Raw genomic sequence first — 752 nt, forward strand, 5'->3', positions numbered from 1 at the left:
GAAAATTATGCAATTGGAATTTCAAGTGAAATGAAAAATATATTTTGTTTCATCGTAGTACAAAAAAATATTCACTGACAAATTATTAAATTTTAATTAAGATGTTCCTCACCAATTCTGATAACAACATAGCATGATGTATAGATATAATTATAAAGGTTAGTTTAGTGCAATAAAATAGATTTCCAAAATTTTGATATTCCAGCATGTTTTGGCCAATCTCCGAAACAGGATTTGTGACAAGTGACTGGTTTGGCTTGTCTTGTTGCCACATATAGAGCAGTTAATTATCTGCTGCATGAAGAGGAAATTTAAATAATAAAGAGTTTACAAGATAAACACTGGAAATATTAAAAAGTACAGTATTTTATGTTTACAATTATTTTAAATTTGAAGTCAAATCTTGAAAACGATATTACAATTATATATTGATTCATATTTTTCATAAAGTCACAATAAGACAAATAAATTCAAACAGTTATGTTGGCAATAGAATTAACTATAAATAAAAACAGGAATAAATGGCTAAACTATATAAGTTAACATTGGTGTTGGTGACTAGATCTAAACATAAGCAAAGATATGCTTCAATAGGAGTAGTTAATATGCAAATTTGGTCACAATAGAATATTACGTCATCATAATTCTTAATTATTTATTCATAATTTTATTAATTTTTTTCCTCATTATGGGTTGAAACATATGAAGGGGGTCTTTGAGAGTTTATTGAAATATTAAAAAACAAAAGGTGG

This window comes from Anneissia japonica, unplaced genomic scaffold (genome assembly GCF_011630105.1).
Source record: "Anneissia japonica isolate Jap-2015-1 unplaced genomic scaffold, ASM1163010v1 scaffold287759_len370742_cov166, whole genome shotgun sequence".
Lineage (NCBI taxonomy): Eukaryota > Metazoa > Echinodermata > Crinoidea > Comatulida > Comatulidae > Anneissia > Anneissia japonica.